We start from the raw sequence: 16,530 nt of genomic DNA on the forward strand, positions 1-16,530 counted from the left end.
CCACCGGATTTTGTTTTCCAATTTTCTTCCACAAATCAGAAATGTGTATGTTTGGACATTAAGCTTTTCCTCACCAAAGTGTCAACCAGGATATCCAGGAATTAATTTGATTTTAAAGATGTATTTGATGATCCTGAGGTTCAGTGTTTGTCACAGTAACCAGGGCCAAACTCAGTGTTTTAGATGAGAGCTGACCCTACTTAAAACCTGGCCACTCTGCCACCAATGTTACCTCCTCTCATGCTTTTCAGGGATCATGTCAGTTAGTTAGTATACTGGTGTGAGGGAAGGCAATACGCCTCTTTTAACAGCAAGACTATAAAGTCAGTTTAAATTATATACTAATCTTTCTAGGGAATAAACGGTGAGCCGGTTTTGTGAGAGAGACGGTAATATTGAAGATTTACTGCTTCTTTCTAGGACTCAGAAAACAGGTAAAATTAAGAAAGCTCACTATTCTCATTTGAAGACGCCTCTTGGATGCGTCAATGGTCAGCCGACACGCGGCCTATGTTTGACCTGTGACCCTTCTGAGAAAACTCTTATTTTTCATGTTTTATACCACGATGCATACATTTGACAAAGCAAGGCACAGAATGTTCAATAAATATGGGAGAAAGAAATGTGGGGAATAGGAGTAAGGGAACTTGGGCTGGCTTGGGGGGACAAAGAAGATATTCTATGCAGGCTTTCAATACTACATTGATGGAGATGAAATATTTCTGCGTGTAACTGAGGAATGTTCCAGTTCACAAGGCCAGGGATATAAAAAGACCTAGCCTATTTTTATTATGGCTGGCTTTCATTTATTTTATTCTAATCTTCCTTCTATAGGGTCGTTCAGAGGATTAATAGGATCAAGGGCAAAAATATACAAAATAAGTATTCAATTGCATTCACTTGTGAAAAATCCTACAGAGATACCCCCCCCCCCCCCCCGCTTTTGTAGGGATAATAAAATACACACAGAGTTTTTTCTGACATCATAAGTAATGCTAAATGAAATTATATTCTTATAGTAGCATTTCATAAAAACGAGTCACAAAAAAAAAAGTCCTGTGGAGGGTGTTCAGCATTAAACAATTCAAGAATATTAAGTTACAATGCCTCTCTGATCTGCACTGCACACACGGAGACTCGTGAATCTGAAAAAGCACACAACATTTCAGTAACACCAGAGGTGTTACTATTCCCAAATAATAATGAGATTCTAGGCTTGTAATCTTGCAGTCTAAAACTTGGCAATTTGAAGTTTTCATAGTTCTTAAAATGGAATGAAATGCTCTTAGAATGGTCATTAGCAAGCCACGGCTTCAAAACGAAAATGGAGTTAATATTTTTTGAAAGAAAAAAACTACACACATGCACATGAGAGCAATACACTGTCTCTTCTATTATTTTACAGAACTAAAAGAACTGTTGAAAATGTTGGGATTTTCTATTACAGTGAATCTAATGAGCCTAAAAAAATAGGTTTAAAAAAAAAATTACTTCTCTTCCAAAATGGCAAGAACAGAGGAGAAGCAACTGGTTAGAGTTGTGTTTTCCATTGCTTTAGCTATGGGAGCCAGGACTGGATTAGGCTGTAGGCGGCAGCCCCTGTGATTCTGTCACCTTTGTGAGCACCACTAGGCTCTGAGTATGCTCTCAAGGAGATAACGAAGTGACCCTGAGGACCTGATGATTCTATGACCAACGGTTGTCAAGGAAATATGTCTGACAGAGATTCAAGACGCTTGGAGCAATACCTTCTAATGGAAGCTTTTTGAGCCCTTCAATTTACTGACATCAGTCACAAAGTGTTGAATTGTCTCCCGTGCCTTGGTTATAGTAAGGGGGTGTCTCACAAAGGCCTCATTTGGGAAGGCAAAAACATAGAAGGTACATGTGTCTCCGTGGCTTGGTTTTAAGGCAAAAAAAAAAAAAAAAAAGGTTCCTCATTCTTCCATCTGGCCTCGTGGACCACCTTCATCCAAATTCTTCAAGTGAGTCTCCCAGGCAAAGTCTTGATAGGTGCAAATTCCATGTTGCTGCTTCGACAGTCCTCAAGTAACTTTCCTTCAAGCAACACTTTTAAAAACCAGTCGTACTGGGTGGGCGTGATGGCTCAGCAGGTAAATAGGGTTGTTGCCAAGCAGGAAGACCTCAGTTCCATCCTCTGTACTCACTTGAAGATGGAAGGCGACATCTGATCCCTGCAAGTTTCCCTCTGACCTCCTCATATATCCTTCACATACATATGTATTTTTTTAAATCGTTTATACATATCACTGGGCTCCTTAATCGTGGGGAGATTGTCATTTCGTTACTTTTAGAAGAAAAAAAAAAGTGCATTTCTCTCTATAACTTGGATCATTTCCCTAATTTTTTTTTCTTTTTAAATTAGCAACGAGAACTGCAGGTGCGGTGGATCTAGTGGCAGACGCATTGGTGCCTTCCCGCTTCTCTCCAGCAACCGGTACCTTTTGCCTCACAGAATTTAATATCAGTTGCCATTTCGTTTCCTCACGTCGATTGGCTTTGATGAGTTTTATACACGTAGAGGCACAATCTAAAATTCCCAGACAAACATGCTCTTTGGGGCATTTTACGGCAGGGTGGGTACTATTTGCCTTTTGTATCAATACTTTTTATGGTCTAGAAGCCGTAGCTGGCGTGAAAAGAAAAGTTAGGTCGAGCAGATTGGCTAATGAATAAAACGAATAAAAATAAAGAAATAAAGAAATAAAAATTTTCCGTGCACACGGGTGGGTCCCAGACGTCTGGAGCTGTGCCGGGATCCCCTTAAAACTCAATTCGCTGAGGTTGCTCTCTAAAACGGCACCCGCAGGAAGAGGGTGCAGAGACAATTCTCTTAGAAACTTAAGCGCGGGTGAGTTCCTGCACCAGCTGGCTCTCCCTTGCTTCCCCGGGCTCCGCGTGCGCACAAGCCGGAGGGCGGGGACCCGGAGCTCAGCCCAAGGACAGTGACCCGTCAGCAGGCAGCGCCGCTCCAGGGAACCCTTGCTAGCCCAAGCGGGTGCAGGCATTCCCAACCTAGGAGTCTAGTGGATCTCCCTTGGGGGCTATGGGTCCACTCCCAGAGGTGGGATCCCCTCTGTTGGCTAGGGCCTCCCCCGGCAGGCGCTCAGGGCTCACCGGCCGAGCCCAGCCAGCTCAGGGAGCTAGGAAAGTACAAAGGGGAGCGGGGGAGGGGTGGGGGAAGAAGGCCGGGCCCGCCAGACTCCAGCAGCCCGCCTCCCTTACCACCCTGGCCCGGCTGCGGCCGCAACAAAAGACCCCTCGACCCCTGCCTCCTCCCCCGTAACCGCGGACGGCGGACGAGTCAGCCACCCCACCCCATCCCCCAACGGTGGGGAGGACGTTACCTGGTCGCCAGGGGTTCGGCGGTCTTGTCAACCCCAAGTTCATGGTTTGAGTCCTCCGTCAGGTTCCCTCCGGGTGGATCACCACACACCACCGGGAGAGAGCAACCAAAACCCAAGGCAGAGAAAACGCCCAACTCCAGCCGGCCCGGCTAGGTCCGCAAGTCTGTGTGTTTTGCTAATTCCTCTCCAAAGTCTCAAAGCCGAGGCACGCGAACCAAATCCGAACCGGAGCCGCAACGGCAGCAGAGCCAGCAGCAACAAGACCCGGCTCCTCCACGGCAGCCGGGAGTCAGCGCCGCGCGCGCACATCCAACGCAGCCAAGTCCCGGGCGGGTGGCGGGGAGATGGGGAGGGGGCCCGGCCCGCGCGCTCTCCTGCTTGCTCCTTCGGGGCGCGCGGGGAACCGGCTGGCTTAAATCAGGGGCTCAACTTGGTGCGCCCTGGGGACCTGGCAGGGCTGAAGAGCAGCGGCCCGGGAGCCGCTGCCGCGGCGCGCGGAGCTAAGAACGAGGCGGCTGCGGCGGCGACAGGACAAAGGAGACCATGTGCGGAGGGAGGGAGGAGGGAGAGGGAGGAGGAGGAGGAGGGCGTACGGCGGCACAGGCGAAAGCAGCTCCCCGGCGGCCGCCTCGGGCTCCCCAACAGCGGGTGCCGCCTGTACGGCACCGCCGCGGGCGGATCTGATGGGTCCTGGGCCCGCTGCGGCGTGGCACCGACACGCTCCGGGAGTCGCGATCAGCCGCGGGTGTTGCCCGCCTGCGGTGCGGAAAGCTGAGGTTGAAGCTGCTACGGGGCGCGCGGGACTAGCTCCGCTCCGGCCTGCCTCTCCCGCCTGTTCCTGGCTCAAGTGAACTCCATCGGCCGCCCGCCGCCAGCGCCACCGGCTACCCGGGGCTGGATTGAGGCAGGGAAGGGGGTCCCTGGTGGTGACGCGGAGACACCCCTTTCTCCCACCCTTGCTCTCGCGCTCTGGACTTCGCTCCCCGGATTGTACCGAGCGCGCTTACTCCTGGCGCTCGCGGCTCTCGGAGCGGGACTTCTCGGCGCGCCCAGCCGGAGCCGCCAGCCGGTGCCACCGCCCCTCCTCCGTCCCGCCCCACGCGCCCCGCCCCTCGCCGCCCCTCCTCTCCGCCCTGGCGCCCGGTTGGCCCCGCGGGGGCGCAGTCCCTGGGTGCGACACTGACAGCTGTGGCTCCCACTACATCCCACCTCCGGTAGCAGACCGGCCCCTGGTCCCCGTGACGCCTTTACCCCTGGGGCAGGAACCGTGACGTTCAGGTCCCTTTTGCAGCTACAGCTTCGGAGATTTGCGCTAAACCAAGGAGAGGCTACTAGGCCCGCAGCCTGGGGCTGAATTACCTCTAGGCCAGTCTCAAGTGCAGAGAGCTGGTTCTGAGAGGGAAATGGAGGTCCAGATATTGGGTACACAGTAGGTGTACAATACAAAATAATCTTTGTATTGTCTGACATGGAAGGGAAGTTGGGATCGGAGTCTAGAAGAAAAAAAGATTTTGATCTAATCCCCATCCCACGAATCGGTAGGTTTCACAAACTGGTCGACTGCCTTTCCTCTGTACAATTCCTCAAACTATCCAACTTGTGCACACATTCATTCCCGCCAAATGGTGACTGAGGCTTCCCCTTCCATGCAGCAAAATGCATGCAGGAAAAGCAAAATCAAAGCTTCATTCCATGGATGGTAACTATATCACCTATCACGAGGATGTCCCCTGGAGCCAGCTCAGTTAAGCGCATTGGGGCAGAGATAGATGGATGGATGGATGGATGGATGGGTGAAATCATTAATGCAGCCTTCAGTCATTTGAGCCACTGACCTTCTACCAGAACACACAGCTCCTCTTTCCTTTTTAATTAAGTATAAGATTCTCCCTCCCTCCCTCCCCATCCCTCTGAGTGTGTGTGTTACCTGTGTTCCTGTGCTCTGTAGGACAGATGCCCGGGAGCTGTGAGTGACCTGATTTGGGTGCTAGGAACCAAACCCCAGCCCTTGACAAGAACAAACACTCTTTAACTACTGAGCCATCTCGCCACCTTCAACACTGAAATTCTGTAATCCCAGTACTTGGAAAAAAGATAGTGAATTTCAGAATGGTCTAGGGCACATGGTGAAACCCTGTCTTAATGAAATGGATCAATAAATTACCAATAATAAGTACCTGTTTCATCTCTTTGAAGTTACTTCACCACCACTGATGTCATGGGACTCTTAATATAAATTTAAAAATAAATATATATATATACATATATATATATACACATAGTCATATAAACTTTTTCCAGGGTGCCAGCAAAATGGCTCAGCATTGTAAAGGCATTTGCCACCAAGCCTGACAACCAGAATTTCATACCTGGGACCCACATAGTGTAAAAAGAGAACTGACTTTTGTAAGTTGTCCTCTGACCTCCATAAGTATATATACAATAAATAACTGTAATAAAATTTTAAAATTTTTCAAAGAAGAAATGGGGTAGGTGCTTGGTGCATAGCAACATATTATAATCCCTTTAATAAAACTAATTTTGGAAATCAAAGTTCTCTTTCAAGCTTTACCCTTCTGGAAAATACAGCAAAATGATGTTTGGGGAAAATGGATTGGTTTAAGTATCCACTTTGAGGAAAGCAGCCTGTAGCTCCAGCAGGCCTGGAATCTCTATGTAGCCATGAGTGGTGACCTTGATCTCCAGATCTTGTACAGCTTTGAAATTCAGCCACGCCCCAGTCTTCCTAATTGGACACTTCATTTTGTTTTGTTTTATTGAGACAGTATCTCACTATGTAGCCCAGGCAGGTCTCTACTCCAGCTGGCCAACTCACTGCCTCCTTTCTTCCCAGTGGTGGGATTATGGACGCGTACCACTACATCAGGCCCAATTCCAGAAGATTTCCGGTCCAAGGCTGGAAGCCATCATGTCTTCTATATTCCAATAGCTTAATACACGGAATATTTTTGGCTTCTTAGCATCACTTTCAGACTCTGAGCTAGTTCTAAAGACAGCAAGTCTTAGAGAGCAGCTATCCCACTAACCATCAATGAACAAGCCCTGGACTCAAGCTGAGACTGGAGGATAAGGAGTTCCGGGCCAGCCTGGACTACATAAGACCTAATCAACTAAACAAACACGATCAGGCATGGACTCCAATGTCTTTCTACTGTTACATTAATTATTTCAGGAGAGTTTATGAAATATAACCACTGTTGGGGGGTGGGGGTCATTCATTTCAGTGGGGTGGCCTTTGGTTAGGTACCAATGTTCCAGTAAATAACTGCATTATGATTTTGCAGGCAGCCATATTTAAACTCAGAGGAACACACATATACATTTTATTTTTTAAAGTGTAAAGTAGCACAGGCTAGCTACTTGACATAAAAAGCAGGGGGACTTGCCATGAAGAAAGGGTTCAGTAGGATTGGAAGGGAGATGAGAGAGGGTAGTGGAGATTAACATGACAAATATATATGTGAACCTGTCAAAAGGTTTTTTAAAAATTTCAAGATTTCGGTCAAGTATTTTAGTCAAATTTTCCAAGCAAAAGGAAAAGCCATTTTCCTCACTATATGGCTAAAGTCAAATAATTTGTTTGAACTCAGAAAGCTGAGGCAGAAGGATTATGATTTTGAGGCCAGCCTGGACTATACAATGAGACCCTTTGTCAAAACAACAAAAGCAAACCAAAACAAACAGTAATTCTGAATCCATTTAGAGGATTCAGCCTGTGGGTTGTTGACACCCGTGTGGGTGGAAGGACCCTTTCCCAGGACTGCCAAAAACCACGGGAAAACACAGATATTTACATTATGATTCTTAACAGTAGCAAAATTACAGTTATGAAATGGCAATGAAAATAATGTTATGGCTGGGAATCACCACAACACGAGGAACTGTATTAAAGGGTCGCAGCATGAGGAAGGTTGAGAACCACCACTTTAAAGACTTAAATGACTGACAATTTGAAATTCGAGATGGTATTCAGTGTGTATCACAAGTTACCAGACTTAACTTGGCCATATGTATACAAAATATTTCTTTAAAATTCCTGCCTTGGGGTGAATGTTTTGCATTGAGAAGATTCCATTCATCCATTTGTATTTAGCCTTGGAAACATAAAGAGCTTGAAGCACGGCCCCAACAGAGAAATGCTGGGAGGTTCCTGATACAGTTAAAGGAAGAGGAAGCCTTTACAAAAATCTATTCAAGCCTTTAATTTTAAATCACTTAAGCAGTTTGAAGAGAATACTGAAGGGAAGTAATAAACTGTGGAAGTTCCTTCTCCAACTAGCCTTGGGTAGATGCCACTTAGTCTGGCTTAATCTTTTTTATTTGTGGGAGAGGCTTATGTATCCCAGGTTGGTCTTGAACTTGCTATGTAGCTGAAGATACCCTTAAAATGAGCCCATCTCCCACTACTTCTCAAGAGCTGGGATTACAGGCTTGCTCCTAGACCTGGTTTATGCAGCACTGGTGATCCACGAATGGTGGCAAGCACTGTATCAACTGAGGCAAATCCCAAGCCCAAAACTTGCTTTGTTGTTTTTGTTTGTTTGTTTTTTGTTTTGTTTTGTTTTTGAGGCAGGGTTTCTCTGTATATCCCTTACAGTTCTGAAACTCACTCAATAGACCAGGCTGGCCTCAAACTCAGATCCGCCTGCCTCTGCCTCCCCAGTGCTGGGATTAAAGGCGTGTGCCACTACTGCCCAGCTAGGACCTGCTTTTTACAATGGTCACACAAGAGCCCCAGTGTGTGAAATAGTAGCAAAGAAGGTACTGGCTGCCAGAAAGGAGATGCGAACCCCTCTTGCCACAATCTACCCTTTGTCCCTGTCACTTTCTTCCTTTCACTTTCTTCAGCCCAGGAGACAGCCACTCTTCCTGGGTCCTGGGGACTTTGTTTGTAGGCCAATACCTTTAAAACCCCAGATTAGTAGGCCTTCCTGTTGTCAGCTTCAGCTGGTCCCCAAGTCCTTCTGCCTCCACAGCCTCCATCCCTTCTGAAGGGGTGGATTTTGAAATGGAAGCATCATTACTTGTCAGGCAGAAGGGAGGCTGCGTGGCTCTTATTCCTGTTGCTGTAAAGCAAACCCCCTCCACCACTGTATGCCTCTGTCCCTACCATCGATCACGGCTGTAACAAGAGGGAAGTAAATAAACAGAACGGTGTTAGTTTATGGTGCATACTATTGAGATGCAGGGGGGGAATAAATATTTTCCAAGTGTGGAAGTCAAGGAAAAGAATTTTACTTTCAAACTTCGGAGTTGACTATAAACTACTAAGGGGGGGAAGGTATAAGAAAGGATGTAAAATATATCTTACTTAGCCACCAAATCTACATTAAAATATTAACATTCAGAGGCTGACACCACAGAAGAAAGGCAGTGAAACTGGAAATAAATTCCATTGATACTCATGTCACCCAGCTGTCGACAGGTACCTCATCTGATTCCTTTTCATTTTATGCGTTGCCAGGGATGAAACCCTGGGTCTGTGTATACATATCAGGCCAGCACTCTGCCACAACGCCGTGGGCCCAACCTCTCGCTGGGGGACTGCAGGCAAGAAAAGAAGGTAGGACAGGCAATACACTACCCATGATGCTGTTGTCTACTGGTCCCAAGACTGAGCCTCGACTAAAGACATTGACATTCATACATGCATGTAATAGTGTGTTTCTCGAAAGTGTTTACCATGATGTTAATTAACACTTACATCACTGTTGAAGGAGACACATATAAACTGGGATATCCTCCTAAAGTTCCATATAAGAAAAGTGATACAGGAAGTATAAGTATTTATTTTCTGTATTCATTCCTACTCTATCATACTCCTGGGGAGTCAACCTCCATTTCTTAGTCCCAAACCCAGAAGTCAAAAAAATAAACTCTGGGGCTCATAGCAGAGATAGAAGTACAGATATGAGAGATGGCTCAGCACTTAAGAGAAACTTCTGCTCTTAGAGAGGACAAGAGTAACTCCTGTAACTCCAGCTCCATGGGATGGTACACCCTCTTCTGATCTCTACAGGTACCTGCACTTATATGCACAGACCCACACGCAGACCTTCAAATGCACACATGAAAAAATAAAGCAAATCGTGAAGAAAATGTAGTCTTAAACTGTCTATATTAGCCAGAATGTCCTTCAGCCCCTGATCCTCCTGCCCCTCCTGCCTTCTGAATGCTGGGATTACAAGGTTCTTTTTTTGAGACGGCGTTTCACTGTGCAGGCTGGTCTTCACTCAAGAGCCTCCTGCTTCTCTCTCCTGAGTTCTGGGATTACAGGTGTGCACAACACCTACCTCAAAATTAATTTTGACGTGTATAACCTAAAGAAGCGTCCAGATCTGAGAGGTTATGGTAAACACGTCTTAGCCATATGAGCACACTGAGGGTATCTGAGGCTTCTCTACCTCGTTAGTCTTCATTGTCAGCTTGACACAGTGGTCTATGGTCATCTGAGGGGAAAGCCTTCAATGAGGAGCTGCCTAGGTGAGAGTGGTCTAGGGGTGTGTCTGTGGATTGTCTTGATTATTAACTGATGTCAACAGGTACAGTCCTGAGGGATGCAGGTGGCCCTGGATTGGATAAGAGAGCTAACTAAGCCTAATCTCTGGAGTCAGTCTAAAAGCAAGCAAGCCAGAAAGCGGCAGGCCTCCGTGGTTTCTGCCCTGAATTACAACCTGGACTTCCCTCAATGATTGATCATGACCTGGAAGGGCAAGCTAAGACAAACCCTTTCCTCCTGGAAGTTGCTTTTGGTCAGAGTATTTTATCACAGTCACAGACAACAAGAGAGAACATTCCCCTACCCGGGTTTTACAGCTTGAAGGATGACTGACATCTGAGAAATGGCGGCTGACTGAACACTGGTTCATCTTCCCCACCACCTCCACTCAAAAGCTTCAGTAGCTCCCCTTGGAAATGAGTTACCTACAAGTATTAATAATCCCTAGGGTCCTTGGAACTCTACTCTTCACTCAGTTTGAGTAAATGAAGCTTTTGTCTGAGGTTTCAGGACTGAACACTTGCAAGTCCTAGTTAGGCAAGAACAGTGTATTTGTGTCCACTGTTTGGGTGTTTCTAGAGAAAAAGGAGGTGGGTGGGGAGAAGGTGAGAAGGGGCTGGGAGGGGAGTTAAAAGGTTACAAAATTTCCTTAATACAGATTCCTAAAAGCCTTTTTGTTTCTGGCTTCTCACTCTGTTCTGGCTTTAGCTTTTATACTCTTCTGTGGTATCAGGATGTAGTGGGATACCCTTGAACATTCTTCCATGCATCTCCCATCTCTGGCTTTATGGGTTAGACCCATAGTCTTTAAAAACAAGTTTAAATCATATTTAGTGGAGAGGGGTGGGGTGAGAGATGGGAGTGGTGGTAGTAAGGGCAACTTGTAAGAGCTGATTTTCTCCTTCCACACTGTGAGTCCTGGGGATTGAAGTCAGGCAAGCAGGCTTGGTAGCAAGTGTCTTTACCCACTGAGCTATCTCTCCTGCCCCAGAAATGTATCCTTTGCAAATGGTCAAGTGATGACTACATTTGTGTTGATTAGAGGTGCGTGTGGCTCTGGGGGCCTGCCACCCTCCTCTTTGGCCCTGTGTAACTACCATTGGCAGATGTTGGTGGTACAAAGTTCTGCTACTGCTCTCAAGGACACTCCCTTTCTTTCTCTCTTCCTTTCTTTCTTCTCTCTTTCCTCCTTTGTGTGTGTGTACACTCTTCCTTTCTTTCTTTCTCTCTTTTTTCTTTCTTCTCTCTTTCCTCCTTTGTGTGTGTGTGTATACCCATGTGTACGCACATGTGTATTCTTCACGTTTATATAGCAAGAACTTTGGGAACAGGTCTGTATCCTCAGGCCCTTGCCAGTTATCTTAGAAGCTGGGCATAGTTTCTCCATTTCTGGTTCAATTTGTCTCCCCTAAAGTTGGGTAAAGCACAGAAGAGCTTTGTCTTCACCCCTGCTCTAAACTGCAACATTGTATTGCAAATAAACAACTATTGTTTTAAGTTATTAAGTTTGTATCCTGCTACCAAACAATCAGCGACTGAAGTAGCAAGTATATGCCAGCTGAGAAAGGAGAGGTGAGACACACAAAGCCTTGGGTGTCACTACTGGGATCCTTGTCCCCAGACCCTCGCTGGGGGATTCTAGGCCAGTTCTCTGCCACTAAGCCATATCCTGAGCTCCTCACTGGGGGATTCGAAGGAGATGTGGTAGCACTGAGCCAGACTCTCAGTCCCAACAGAGAGAGAGAATGTGATGAACACACAGGGAAGAGCCCCATACCTGCCTGCAAGGGAGAAGACCTTCTGGTCTGTGAAAGATGCAACAGAAATCAGGGACTTAACAGAAAGAAAGAAAGAAAAAACAAACCTCATTTTAATAAGGCAGTTTTCCCGGTAATAAAGTCAAGGAAATGTAACATGTCAATATTAATGAAAGAATAAATTTGCCCCCTCCCTTTCTTTTGGAGACTAGGGGTGTTTGCAAAACTAAAAAGTCTTCAGTAATCCCTTCTTTTATCCGAAACAGATTGCAGTTTGAAGCACAGCCCCATAAAACTGTGGGTTCAAAGGAACCTGAAACCAAATTAGCATAAAATCTGGAATTCTCATTGCCACCAAATGTACAGCTGCCATCTGACAGCTCTGCTGTGATTTTTTTTTTCTTTTTTCCAAATAGAAACTGAAAGTAGCTGAGGGTACACAGGCCATGTCTCCAACCTTTCATGCTTTCCTGCAGGGTCTAACAAACCTTGAGAGTCTGGGGATGTGGCTCAGTTGGTGGGACACACACCTTGCATGCACAAAGGAATGTTGTCTAGGGCCTGCAATTTCAATCTTTAGTAGGCAAAGGCTAGAAGATCACACGTTCAAGGTCATGCTCCCCTACACAGTGAGTTCCTGGCAAATCTAGGCTCTCATGACCCTGTCTCAAAAAAAAAAAACAAAAACAAAAACAAAAAAAACCCACTACCACCACCAACAACAAAACACCAAAAACCACAGGGCTGAAGAGATGGTTCAACAGCTAAGAGCACTTAGTGGTCTTTCAGAGGACACCTGTTCAATTTCTAGCAGTCATGATGGGTGGCTACAACTGCCTGTAACTCCAGCTCCAGAGACCACACTCTTCTGGCCTTCTTGTGTGTTCATGTGTGTGTGTGTGTGTGTGTGTGTGTGTGTGCGCGCGCGCGTGCGTGCACATCGAGAGAGAGAAAGAGAGGGAAAGAGAGAGAAAGAGAGGAAAAGAGAGAGAGAGAGAGAAAGAGAGAGAGAGAGAGAGGGAAATAAACAAGCAGGAACTACCTTCCTTCAGCTCCACCATAATTGCTTTCATCTGGTCACCTTGAGTGGTGACACAAACCTGTAATCGCAACTCTGGAGAAGCAGAGGCAGGGGGATCAGATGCTCAGGGATACCCTTGCCGTCTAAGTTAGCCTGTGCTATATCGGCTTTTCCAAAGGGGGAGAGGGGATATCCACAGGGCAACCCATTCTACAAGATTAGTTGGGGAATTACCACTAAAGTCAGTGAGAGCTTAACAGCCAAGAGGGTTGGAGGTAAACCCCATTCGGAGAGAAATCTTGGTGACTGGTTTTAGGGGTGTTGTATGCTTTAAGATAAATCCAGATGCATAGGTTGAATCTGCCAGGACAGCACTGGGAGCAGAGGCCAAATGCCCTCTTCTAGGCTTTGCATTACAGATGTCAAGAATAAACTACCAAGTCACTGTCCCAGTCTTTTGCTTAGGTCAGCACAGATCTAACAAGTACATTGACCTTCTGTAGGCACAAAGGAGGGTTGTTTGGACCGTGGGCTGAAGCATCACTTTGAGGAGCAACAGTTAACTTTCCTAGGCAGAGAGATAGCTCAGCTGATAATACTCTTAAGGCTGATGGCCAGAGTTGGATTCCCAGAAATGCACATGGTGAAAGGAGAGAACAGACTCCTGAAAGTTGTCACCTGACCTTGAGCTACTACGCACATAAGATTGTAAAAAGTCACCCCCCACCCGACCCCACAGGTCAGGAACTCCAGAATATAGATCATAGCCGCCCCCCCAATCCTTGAAGAGTAAAAGCTGGAAGATTTTTCTATCCCTCAGGAGAGAAGGTGAATTTACCCAGCACGATCCCAAACCTCCTTCTCTGACTCCCCATATGATCCACTGAATAAATTCAAGTGACAGCTGGCAGGAGCCGCCTCAGCAGTGCATGAAAATCAGGCTGCAGCCCTGCAGGGAGTGAGGGGCCAGCCCTCTCTTCTAGTCAGGAGCTTCCCCCAGGCTTGCTGGATTCTCCCGACCACTATGCTGAGGTCCTGACCATCTGCTGCTGAACTAGGCACTGATGGTGACTTTACATCGACCACTCGGGTCAGAGATGGCAGAGGCCTAAGCTGTGTGATGGGGTGGAGGGACCCAATTGGAAGATTATCAAAAATTCACAAGGAAGCCAGTGTGGAGAATTAGGGCTTCGTTAAAAAAATAAAAATAAAAATAAAATTCAAAACATTTCTTTTTCATTGTTGACATTTCGGGGTGGCCACAAACATCCTATATTGATGAGGATGATCCTGAATTTCTGATCCTCCTGCTTCCATCCTTGGGAGTTGGGATCACAGGTGTGTACCACTATATCCAATTTACATGATGCTGGAGAGGGAACTCAGGGCTTGGTACATGCTAGTCAGGCACTCAGCCAACTGAGCTCCGTTCACAGCCTCTTAGTACTCTTCCTCCCTCTCTCCCTCTCTCTCCCTCCCTCCCCCTTTCTGTCCCTCTCTATTTCTCTATGTGTGTGTCCCTCTCTCTCCCCTTTCCCTCCCTCCCTTCTCCCCCTCCTTACTCTTTCCCATCTCCCTTTCAGAAGCATCTCCTCTAGTCCAGGCTAGCCTTGAACCCAGTGTGTTGTCACTTCCTGAGTACTGGATTTGAAGGCTGCAGTGCCCTTTCATGCTCAGTCTCTACTGTTACTATATAACTTTTCACATTCTTTAGAATTAAAAAAAAAAAGAAAGAAAGAAAAAAGAAAACCAGTGAGCATCTGGTATTTACACAAGAATCTTTGAGTTGATGGATTTAATTACAAGTGTTAGTCAAACAGGAAACTTGTAGCCAGGCTTTCAAATAGCCACTTGCCTATAACGAACACGGTTTTACTTGGGGCGGCTGGTAAAGAATGCTATTTATTATTTGGCAACGAGTGTTCTCGGAGAAGAAGGGGACTGGTTTGAAAACAAAGCAGTTGTCAGCTGGTAGCTTTTGTTTTAATTTACGATGTTGTTCGTCTTATACGAAGATCAAGTGGCAGGCAACAATCTCTGCCAGGCAGTGCACTCGCTCTGCGTTGTTTTTCATTAGTACCGGTGGTGATGGATTTCTTCTGGGTTACCAGAGCTCACTTATAGCTGACAACACACATTTGTGAGATGACTGGCTGAGGGTGAGGCCAGCAAGATGCCTGCACAGAACTGGCCTAGGCAGGGATTAGGCCTACCATGGCTTCATCCCACTAGTGGGTGACTCTACTATGTTTCAGAAGTAACATGACTGTGGACTGCTGTTATCCCGGCACCTGGGAAGTAGAGGCAGGTGAATCAGGAGATCAAGATAGCCTCGGCTACACAGTCAGTTCCAGGCTAGGCTGTGCTACTTGAGACTCTAAAAGATAGATAGATAGATAGATAGATAGATAGATAGATAGATAGATAGATAGATAGATAGAGACAGAGAGACAGAGAAAGAGAGACAGAGAAAGAGAGACAGAGAGAGAGAGAAAGAGAAAGAGACAGAGAGAGAGAGAGAGAGAGAGAGAGAGAGAGAGAGAGACCAGGCTAGGTTGTGCTACTTGAGACTCTAAAAGATAAAGTGAGAGACAGAGAGACAGAGAGAGAGACAGAAACAGAGAGACAGTGTGTGTGTGTGTGTGTGTGTGTGTGTGTGTGTGTGTGTGTGAGTGTGTGTGTGTGTGTGTATGTACCACGGCACCTATGTGGAGGTCAGAGCACCACTCTCTCTCACAGGAGATCCTTTAAGCAGACTCTGACCCCAGGGGTCAATCTCAGCTCACACTTACCAGGCAATGCTTGCTGAGACACTTCTCCGGCTTTTCATTTCTATTTCTTTTTGAGGCAGGATTTCTATTTCTTTAAGGACTGTGTAGCTTAGACTGACTAACCATGTTGGCCTTCAACTCCCGATCATCCTGTCTCAGCCTCTGAAATGCTGGGCTTAAAGAAAAGCACCAGTGCCACGTCTGGCTTTCTTGGGACCCCTTCCGATCTAAGACTCACTTGACAGACAGGATCTGGCTGGGAGGGTGGGACAAACTCTAACCCCAGCACTCGGGAGGCAGACAGAAGTGGACCTCTGTGAGTGTGAGGCCAGTCTGGTCTACATAGTGAGTTCTAGGTCAGCCAGGGCTACACAGTGAGTAACCAAACTCACAATGTAAACAAACCAAACCAAACCAAACCAAACAAACAAACAAAATACCACATACACAAGAAGAGGAAGGAAATCACATTTCCCTCTTTGCATATTCCTGGTATTTACACGGGGCATCCTACTAGACTGACCTTTCCTGTCTCCTACGCTCTGGACCACTCTCTTGGAGTTTCCTGGTAAACCACGGAGGTGTTAGAAGCATAAGGTGGCTTATGTCCAAGCCTTCCAACTGGTGAGTACAACTGCACTTCTTTATCATAGCAGTCAAGGGATCAACAGCCCCTGCAGCTGTACTGCACACAGTACCAGGGGCCCTGTTAAAGACATTTGTCAGCTTTGTGTTTTAAAACAAAAACCACAAGGGTGAAGGTGTCACCAAATTCTCTGTAATCTGAAAACCAACAGAGAGGTATGTACTTCAGAAACAAGTACACACACACACACACACACAAACACTTAGAAAGTGGGGGTGGGCTGGGGGGTGAATTTCAAGATAGGGTTCCTCTGTGGAGCCTTGGCTGTCGTGGAACTCCCTCTGTAGGCCAGGCTAGCTGTGAAATCACAGGGATCCACCCGACTCTGCCTCCTGAATGCTGGGATTAAAGTCCTGCACTAATACCACCCTATACATGTGCTATGGTGAGATTTTAAACTTTTTTTGTTTATTGTAAAGATTTGTTTTGTTTTTAAGAGAGAGGGGG

The 16,530-nt window shown here is 46.5% G+C and overlaps 1 protein-coding gene across 6 annotated transcripts in view; it reads right to left on the reverse strand.

Annotated features, from left to right (window-relative positions):
• Auts2 (activator of transcription and developmental regulator AUTS2) overlaps positions 1-16,530 on the reverse strand; it is a 1,106,086-nt gene that overhangs the window by 91,238 nt on the left and 998,318 nt on the right. The window lies entirely within an intron of this gene.

Source organism: Mastomys coucha, unplaced genomic scaffold (assembly GCF_008632895.1).
Source record: "Mastomys coucha isolate ucsf_1 unplaced genomic scaffold, UCSF_Mcou_1 pScaffold22, whole genome shotgun sequence".
Classification (NCBI taxonomy): Eukaryota; Metazoa; Chordata; class Mammalia; order Rodentia; family Muridae; genus Mastomys; species Mastomys coucha.